Source organism: Aulonocara stuartgranti, assembly GCF_965226115.1.
Source record: "Aulonocara stuartgranti genome assembly, chromosome: 22".
Taxonomy (NCBI): Eukaryota; Metazoa; Chordata; class Actinopteri; order Cichliformes; family Cichlidae; genus Aulonocara; species Aulonocara stuartgranti.
Genome location: NC_138957.1, coordinates 3,871,195 through 3,880,343, shown reverse-complemented (window position 1 = coordinate 3,880,343; position 9,149 = coordinate 3,871,195). Strand labels below are relative to the sequence as shown.

The 9,149-nt window shown below is 41.9% G+C and overlaps 1 protein-coding gene across 1 annotated transcript in view; it reads right to left on the bottom strand.

Moving 5' to 3' along the window:
• LOC309698606 (uncharacterized protein) overlaps positions 1-9,149 on the bottom strand; it is a 379,790-nt gene that overhangs the window by 30,075 nt on the left and 340,566 nt on the right. The window lies entirely within an intron of this gene.

Below are 9,149 nucleotides of genomic sequence, written 5' to 3'. Positions count from 1 at the left end.
GGCTTGCGTACCGGCCATGGTAGTTGAGTGCGTGACATACTGTTTGCTTTGAAACATTCGTGCCTGTTGAGGTCTTTCTGTAGCTCTCCCCAGGTGGTCCTTGGACAACTCTGATAATTAGTTTCATTCCTCTGTCTGAAACCTTGCAGCGAGCACCTGGTCGTGGGCGATTTCTGGTGAAATTATGTATTTTCCACTTCCAGATTATGGCCCCAGTAGTAATGTGACACACTGTACTGTACTGTACTCTACTGTATGTGTTGAGAAATCCAGGAAGTCTTTTATGAAGCACTTCTTGAGGTCGAGTGAAATTACTGATGACGTTTCAGAAAGTGGTTTGGGTGCTGGTGTGATTTATGAACATGTAAAGCAACAATGGATTCCTGCAAAATGTGCATATCAGCGTTAGTTTCACCTGTGATACAGAGGAACTTGCTTTTATGGAAACTGCTGAAAGGAGAAGGGTTTCCTACCATATGACAACACTGTCAACTCATCTCTCTCGATAACATACTACCCATCACTACTATTCACAAGTCTGTTCTTTTTTTTATTCCAAGGTGAAGTTGTAATGTGCCAAGCAACGTGGGTACAACATCATGTGATCTATGGGAATCACTAGGCAGAGGTGCATATAGCCAAGCCTATGCTGGCTTGCTGTGTGATACTCGTGCTTCTCAGCACCATGTGTGAGGCTTTTCTCCAAAGCTGGAGATACTCCCAAATAGAGAAACTGGGTGAGTCGAGCACAGTTGAAATTTCTTTTATTTCTTAATAAAAAGGAATAAATCACACTGGAACTTTTTAAACATAAACCTATCATGTCAAAGGATTTACTTAAACATTGAGTGAAATCTTACTATAAGTGTCAAAAAACCTTCGACATTGATAGACCTTTATTACCATCACTTACACATCAATCACAAAAATTCGATGAAAAAAAAAAATCAAGTTTTGTTTATTACATTTCTATTTGCCCTGTGAATATTGTGGGTCAACTGTAATCAGAGCACCACCTGCTTGGTGGTTGTGGTTGGTTGTTGGCATTGTCCTGTTTTCATGTTTCATTCTAAAAACTCAATTTCAGTTTGGGTGAAATTCAGTTGATAAAGACACTAAACACAGTTTATTCCACGTTAGGAATATATATTGTTAATTACATAAAGGATAAAAGAAGCACTCCAACTATTAGCATGTGAGTTAATTTAACTGAAAAGGTTCCCATCTAGATCCTGTCATACCTTAAAACTTCAGATCCCTGCATTAAAAGGTTCTTCATATTATGGATGGTACGAGCAATCGGTCACACTGTCCCTCCTCAAGCTCCTTTAAAGCTGATATGTGCTCCTCTGAGTTTTCTCTGAGGGACTCCGCTTCCACAGTTCTGCTTCCTGAAGTGTAGACAATGGTTGAAAGTGTGAGGTAGAAAACCCTGCTGCTACAAAGGACAGTGAATAAAAGTTTTGTTCTGGAAGGGATAAAATTCCTGTGCATTTCTGAAATCCTACAAAATCAATGTTAAGACTCTCAAACTGAAGAAATATTATAATTTATAATTGTGGCATCAATAGAAAGCCCAGGAGCGCAGCAGGAGTCATATCAATTGCATAAATTGCTGTTGGAAAATAATAATATGATATAATGTGTATGAGAAATGTATTTTACACAATACATGGGAGCGCACACTCGTGTGTGTTTGTATTTAGAGCCCATTGAAAAGACAAACATGACAAACATGTGACACTGATCCTCTATAATAAGGCACATTTAATCTTTTAACACTTAAGAAAAAAATAAAATAGCCCTTTATTGTTATTATAGATAATAACAATAAAGGGCTATTCAGAAAGAAATTGTCGGTGCTCCACACTGACTGTGCTGGATTCAAGCAAAACACAGAATTCAGAACAGAGGGCGAGAAGATAGGACGGAGAGAAAGAATACCAGATGGAATAGATCAGTGGTTCTCAAATTTTTCACAATAAGTACCACCTCGTAAAATATATGGCTCTTAACCCTTATGACCAACATTAAGGTACAGTAGTATAGGCCTATTTAACACCACATACAGTTTACACGAGAAAACTTTATTTGTTATATGAATGTTATTTATTTTAACTGTCATAAACAGGATGCGACAAGTGATAATAACACCAAGTGTACTGCATTAAAACATTCACAGCAGGTAGGATATCCGGTCTTCAAGTGATGGTGTGATAAACCCTGCTTCCTGTTTTTAACACGTTTTAATCTTGTTCTATTTAATCTCAACAAGCCCCTAAAGAAAGTCAGTGATCACTGTCGGCCTCTCTCAGTTTTTATTACAACTATTACAACCATGCAGCAGTATATTAACGACTAACCTCATATTGTGGATGGATTTTCTCAGTTGTTCTCCTGACTGAAGTTTGGTCTGTTTACAGCATCCTGCCATGCGATTACATTTGTCTCTAACCATCGGGAACCCTCACGTTAACTTTTATGCAGTGGAAAAAAGTTAGCGTTCATTGTCCCGCCTCACTGTTTTTGTGTTATGCTAACCATGGCTGTGTGGCTAGCCACCACGTAGCCCATCATTATAGCTGTGTCCCAAAACGTAGGCTGCATCCTTTGGAGGCCGCATTTGTAGACCAATTACGTCACAGCAGCGAGACAAAGGCTGTCCCAATTCGTAGACTCCTCCAAATGCGTCCTCCTTTTCCCCAGATTTGAACGATGGGTCGGGCATATACTTTGTGGCCCACCATATCCCAGGATTCATAGCGCGGCCCAGCCAATTCCAGTTTCCAACAATGGCGGCAGCTGCTTAGTTTTAATATTACTTTTATTACGCTTTCTGGGACACAAAATAAACTTTGAAGATATTTTCAGGCGAGAATGTAGCTGTGCAAACTTCAAATATCTGCTCAGTTTAAATATCTGCTTGGTTTATCAAGACATCACATATTTGCAAAAGTGCTCCGATGTTTTCAGAGACATCTGTCACCCACCAGCTCGATAGCTAGCTGGGGGTTCAAGGGTCACTAGAGCCGGTGAGAACAGCGGACTCCCAGCTTCATCGTTTTCAGACCCCCCCGGTCTTTTGCTACTCAGGTTAAACATGATATATAAGTCACTCAGATAACTTTTGGTTGGTTTTATTTGTTCCGGAGTAAATCGGTTCGACTGAGATCACATTTATTAGATTATTAGAATAAATAAAACTTTATTAATCCCTCGGGTGGGTTCCTCCGGGGTTTTTATACAGCTGAATAAACGTCAAACTGAAAACTGATTAAACAGAAGTTTGAGATGGTTGAGAATTTATGGCAGTGTCCTGTTATATTTTAGATAGCAAGGATCAAGCGGCTGACTTTATTAAACTCCACGGAGACGGCGGTGACACAAATCTGAAGGCTAGACCGTCCCATTTCTTTCTTTTTTCTTTTTTTTGTGTCCCGTTTGGATCTTTAGCATCAGAATTTTTGTCTTAAGGCCAAGAAAGATGCCAAGCAGATTTATTTTACCAAGTGGATCATCATGGCCTTGCCATATTGGTCCATTTGATTGACCTTTATTATAATTATGTTAATTATTTGATTTTCGGTTGTTACAGACGGGACAGACATGACTGGGGGATAGGACAGGGAGAAAGAATGAAAGAGAGGGAGAGAAAGAAAAATAGAGGGGAGAAGAGACGGTGAGAAAGGGGGGAAGAAAAAAAAAGACAAACAAACAAAACAGCTGGATCACCTGTATGGAGATAAGAAAAAACAGAAGAGAAAACAAACAAGAAAGAGCAACATAATAAATACAACATCATCACAATAAACTAGCTAACAGTAGATAACAGTAGATACTAAATATTACATGGTATTGTGCAGCACGCAAGATTTACAGCGCACAGTGTGCTTTGAGGCAGCAGCCAAGAAAGTTGTAGTTTGTGTCTGTGAACACCTGTGTGGATCAGACCGCTTGTATTCAAAAGGTTTCTCCATGTAACGATCTGCTAGGGAGTGTGGGGAGCCATAGGGCATGAAGCAGGTATGGAGGAGATCCAGGTCCCAGACATCCAGAGGCCCCAGAATACAAGGACCTAAGGAGGACCACCACAGGGGCAACCGTGCCACCCTCCTGGGAAGAGCTGAGGAGAGCCCCAAACGAGAGGTCACCCAGCAGCCACGGAGCAGAAGCCAGAGGGGGTTGCAGTGACGGACACGTGGGCTCTGCCGGCAGCCAGCTGGCCTGAAGGCACCCCACCCCCCGGAAGGGACCCAGCCGAGCCACAGTCGCCAGGCCCCGTACCCGGACCCAGGAGATGTAACCCTTCTCTCTGGGGTGGAGGAAAGCAGACCGCCTCCTTATCTGCAGTAGCAGGGAGGCCCCGCATCCCAGACCCCAGTCTGATGGCCAGCACCTCCTCCCAGCCCCCCAGACGGTTAACAGAACGGGTGTGAGTGAAGACTCCAAACCTCCCTCCACCCGCTCAAATGTAGTGTTGCTGTGTGCTGTTCTAGACCGTCCCATTTCACAGCCTCGCACCAGCCTTCTTGGTCTTTGAAGGACCCGGCCGATGTAGACTGCAAAGGCCGGATCCTCTGAAGGATGCAGCCTAGGTTTTGGGACACAGCTTATATAGCAGCTAGCCCAACTTCAGTAACCCTACAAACATCACTGCTGTTTAGTTTTCTGTCTTCATTTATGTTGGAAGTGATATCAGAGCCGTACGTTTGAATTTTTCAGAAATCCCTCAATCAGAAATGGTATATTATTTAGTCTTAAAATTTTTTTGAGACTTCCTGCGTACCACTAGAGGGATCCATGTACCACCAGTGGTACACATACCACAGTTTGAGAATGACTGGAATAGATAACCAGACAGTCAAAGGAAAGAAGTATTTAGACATGTGTTCTTTGCTTATTCACAGGTCATAAATCATATGTGCTATAACAATATTGTCATGTTCTTGCATTAACAATGTTTGATATATTTGAACATTTTTCCAGCCTGCTTTCACACAGTCTGGTAACTAGATGGAGATAATAACTAGATATCTTGTGCTCCACGTAAGCTGCACATATTCTTTCTTATTGTAATTGCCATTTGTTCTGTTCCAGCTGTATGGTGAGTCAGAGTTGTGCAGTTTAAAGGATAATTCAAATAATTTCAACATGCTTCTCTAAAGGCTAGAGTTCAGTTTTACTCCAAAAGTTTTACAACCAAAAGAGTTTTACTCTTCAATATCAAATTCTCCAGCGAGTCCTATACAGTTAATATTTTGTTTGTTTGTTTTTGTTTAAAACATTTTGTTTAGTGCTTGTATGAATTTGCCAGGTGGAAAGGTGATCGCAGCTGTTCCCAGTTATGGTAACATTATATATACTTATATATTTATTTTACAAAACAAACTGCTTATGACAGCTACTGAAGAAACAAACAAACGAAAAAGCCCCCAAGCATAAACATTTACTTGCAGCAAGCATAGAATAAAGCTGTTTGTCTTCACTGTCCACTTTTAACTTTACAACCCATTTTTGTTTTGCTTTCTGTCCCAGCCAGATTTACTTTTTCTTTTCTTTTTTTAGTTTGTGTTTTAGTCATTTGACTTTTTTAATTTGTTTGTTTTAGTTATATTTTATGTATTTTTATTATTAAGCTTAATTGTGCAGCACTTTATGTCCGCTTTGGTTGTTTTAAAGTACTTTATAAACAAAGATGCATTGATGGAAAGCGACTGTGGTCTGACGATCTCATCACTATCAGTCCAATGTCGCCACCTGGTGGTATGCAAGGAAATAGAGCCTGAGCGCTGCGTTTTTTGAAGCCAGTATTTCTGTACACATTATAAATTCCTTGTACCGATTTATTCACACATCTACAAATTTGATTACACACACGTGACTATGAGTTCAATTCAGTTGAGTTTATTCATATAAACTCCCTCAGTATTGGTGCCCCTCAAGGATGTGTCCTCTCACCACTACTGTTCTCCCTCTACACTAACGACTGCACCTCCAAGAACTCGGTTGTTAAACTCCTAAAGTTTGCAGATGACACCACCGTCATTGGCCTCATTCAGGATGGTGATGAGTCTGCATACCGGCAGGAAGTTGAGCGGCTGGTACTCAATCTGGAGCTGAACACGCTGAAGACTGTAGAGATGACAGTGGACTTCAGGAGACATCCCTCAACTCTGCTCCCCCTCATCATATCAGACAGCCCTGTGTCGACTGTGGAGATCTTTAAGTTCCTGGGTACAACCATCTCCCAGGACCTGACATGGGAAACCAACATCTCCTCCACCCTCAAAAAGGCCCAGCAGAGGATGTACTTCCTGAGACAACTGGGGAAGTACAGTCTTGCACAGGAGCTGCTGATCCAGTTCTACACTGCGGTCATTGAGTCTGTCCTGTGCTCCTCCATCACAGTCTGGTATGGAGCAGCCACTAAACAGGACAGGAGCAGACTGCAGCGGACTGCACGGGCAGCAGAAAAGATCATCGGCACCCCCCTGCCCTCCACTTAGTACCTGTACCTCTCAAGAACCAGCAAACGGGCAGGGAAAATCATCACAGACCCCTCACACCCTGGACACAGACTTTTTGATCTGCTGCCCTCTGGCAGACGGTACAGAAGCCTGCAGACCAGGACCACCCGACACAGGAACAGTTTCTTTCCCCTCGCCATCTCCCTCCTAAACAGTTGAACTGTCACACTGCTCACGCTGCTAGACTGCACTTCGCGTACATTCAGTGGTATTCATCTCATCTCATTTCATTTCTGTAATCCTGTAATCCTGTATTTTACGTGTATATATATATATATATATATATATATATATATATATATATATACACACACACACACACACATTTCATAGAGGCGTTGTGTGCTTTCCAATAGGACACGTAAAAATGGCAGTGGACATTCCAAAGAACATATTTATTGATATTTATTGAATAGTAGGATTTGGTTCATATAACACTAAACATGGCTTGAACAGGATGGCTGCCACTATATTAATGTGACAGACTATAAATCTGTTCTCCACTGTTGGATTTGATGCTGCCACACACCCTTCTCGGTCTGTGCTTCGAGTACTCTGACAATTAGTATGACTCAGCCGTTGTTTCATGTAAACTAACATAATCATTCTGTTGTAAACAGGTTTCTGTAAGGTAGAGTAAATTAGTTTGTTTATCAATTATTAATTCATGTACTACTACTTCAAAGAGAGAGACCTAATGTTTAACAATTCCTATTTCACTGTTTTACTCTTTAGTGCAGTTGTGGAAACGCTTTTCTGTCAGTGGAAAGAAGTTACATATTTCCCTGTTTCTATATATGAGAAAGAAAAAGCTCCATTGACAAAGAAAGAACTCTATCAGCATGAAACTTTGGACTTGAACTGTTAGAAATAAATGTGTAAGATTACATAAAAGCTTCTTGCAGCTCATTGCTCATCAAAACCTTTCCATAGTAGAAAGTGAAAGACAGTTTTCAAAAAAATGTTTCTCGGTCATTTGATTGTTTATTACTTAATTACTTTGTGTAGTATGAATGGTCATATGGGAGGTTTTTAATCAGTAGAAAAAGCTGTAAAACTTTACACTACAGTTAAAAGTCCAAAGTTTCTGCTTGTGCTTGTTTGTGGTGAGCAGCAGATGAAACAAGTTAAGAATTATAAATGGCTACAAGTGCACACTTAGGCCTGTGACACTCACTGAGACACTCTGAGCCATGGCTGCGTGCTACATGCAGACATTTCTGAAAATCTGCCATTCAAAGACACTTTGTATATAGTTTCTTTTTTGTAATACTCAAAACTAAACTGTAAATTTAGTCTTTTTCAAGGGAGCAGTTTTTTGTTCAGTCTTTTCTAAAAAAAAAGTATTTTTATGGATTCACTACTAGTGCTGGACAACTTTTATCCTCCACAATGGAAAATAGCTGGAAATAAAAACAGATATCACTTTAACCAGCTCAAAATTGTATGAATTCCACACATTTGTGGGCCTCGTTGCCTCACTGTGACGTAACTGGCCATCAAATATGGCCTTTGAAGGATGCAGCAGCTGAATTGGGACAGCTTCTGTCTCTCCCCCAGGTCCCAGTGTCCTACTGAAATAGGGGAGGTGTGATTAGAAGATGAGTACTGTGTCAAACAACCTCCACCAACACCGCACCCTGAACCCACTGCTTCACCCTTCCCCTGCATCTGAGTCACAAACCACACACCACCAGATACCCCCATCACCCAGGCTTTTCCTGCCTGGCCTAGCCTACCCCCTATGTAAGCCTTTAGTGAAGGGCATCCCAGAAGCTAATAACAATGGGAGTAAACTCCCTGTGGCGGGTCTCACATTCTGATAGTTTCCAGCTTATGTACACCACGGGTCAGCTGACCCCACCTGATGGGACAAGACGGCCCTCAGCCCTCTTTGAGGCATCAGTCTTCAGGATAAAAGAGAGGGAAAAGATCGGCATGTGGCACAGGGGTTCACCACAGAGGGCCTTCGTCACCTGCACAAACACTGGCTGACACTGCTCCATCCACCGTACCAGATCTAGGGCACCTTTCCAGATGAGATTGGTCAAGGGGCTGGTCAGGTCTGCCAAGTTCAAGTATTAGCCAGCCAGCCCCAGGAGGGTAAGGGTGCAATGGCTCACCTGCCTACCTCCCACCGAAGATGCCTACTTGGTGAGGTGTTCCAGGCATGTCCCGCCGGGAGGAGGCCCAGGGTAGACCCAGGACACACTGGAGAGATTGTATCTCTTGGCCAGTCTGGGAACGCCTTGGTGTTCCCCCAGACAAGCTGGAGAAGGTGTCTGGTGAAAGGGAGATCTGGGCTTCTCTGCTAAGGCTGCTGCCCCCCTGCCCCGGCCCCGGATAAGAAGATGATGGATGGATAGGGAGTTTTGGTATTTCATGATATACCCAATGATAGTTGTGCTGGCTATATACAAAAACTGTGCTGAAGATTGACTGATCTTAGAAGTGTTTTTAGTCCCTCAGACTTTCGTGTGAATATAGAAATTAACATAAATGAATATTATTTATTGAGGGTTCCTTTGTCACTTTAATAGTCAAAGTTAATGCTCAATCACTTCCAAGATCTCAAACCTCAAACCGTTTATTCCAATAAAGTGAAGTGCAATTTCAGAGCAG